We start from the raw sequence: 1,322 nt of genomic DNA on the forward strand, positions 1-1,322 counted from the left end.
TTTTTTGTTCTATATTTTATTATGCATGTTAATCACAAAGTGGCAATTTGTTTATATTTTATTGTGCATGTTAATCACAAAGTGATATAATTTTTTTAAGGCTCAATGGTGAGTGCTATTATATTTGACTTATTATATCATTGATTGATGAGGGTAAGACGAAGGATTAAAGTCCTATCGCACCAAGAGGCTAACACATCAGGTGAGAGTCCCGATGCATCATGATAATAAAATGTTGGGTTGAGTTCCAACAAATAATGACCTAAAATGCCTTCTTATGGATAAGACGTTGGGTTCAAATCCCAACATAATATAATGATGATGTAATGATGACTGAGCAAATTGATATGCTCTTGATAAAAGTCATGAAATCCGCTCAATTGATTTTCTCCATTCTCTTGTGTGAATGTGATAGCAAGGCATAATATGTCTGAAAAATGACAAGTGGTTGAATGGATGAATATGGGTGTGGTAAAATGTTAATGGTCATCATTGTGGTAATTAAAAGGAAGAACATTATGGGTTCTTAAGATGTTCCTTCAAATGTGAAGGTAATTTTGTCCATTAAAGTGGTATAAGAGGTTATTAGACACACTGTTTCTTAAGATGGTCCCTCAAATGTGAAGGTAATTGTAAAGGTAATTTTTATCCATCAAAGTGGTATGAGAAGTTATTGGGCACATTGTTGTTGGTGCAACACAATTTGAAAAGTTTTGTAAATCCTCCATCAAAATAAAGGAATACAAGGTAGTAGTACATTTGGTACGTTTGACCTCTTAAAGTGATGTTGAGATAAGTCACATAAATTTCATAAATGAGAAAGCATGCATGACAATGAGTTTCTAATAAAAACTTATGGAGCATGTTCAAATGGTTATGTTCAATTTCTTAAAGAAAATGTGACTTGTGTTCTTATGGATAAGAACATGTTCATGTATTGTTGGATAAATGTCACATCTCATCTCTATGGGAGGTTTGAGAGATTGAAAAGAAATATTTTTACATAAATGGTCATTTAGTCATATACTTTAAGTACTACACAAATATTGTGGTATGTTAAATTATAGAAGGACGAAAGAAAGAAATAATTCTTTCTTATAAAGGTTGTGGCCATGACCAAAATAAATATTGTTATGTGGCAACACAAATTTGGCATTGGTTGTCAAAAAAATATATCTTGCATGTGATAATTTTAACCATGACAATAAAAATAATTTTCTCCTTGAAGGAGATGGTTACCATAAGAATGGTTGTGTGAAATTTGTGGTAGTACACAAAATTAATTGAAAGTTCCGAAAGGGCTAATTTGTTACTATCCGGAG

This window comes from Solanum tuberosum, unplaced genomic scaffold (assembly GCF_000226075.1).
Source record: "Solanum tuberosum cultivar DM 1-3 516 R44 unplaced genomic scaffold, SolTub_3.0 scf00773, whole genome shotgun sequence".
Lineage (NCBI taxonomy): Eukaryota > Viridiplantae > Streptophyta > Magnoliopsida > Solanales > Solanaceae > Solanum > Solanum tuberosum.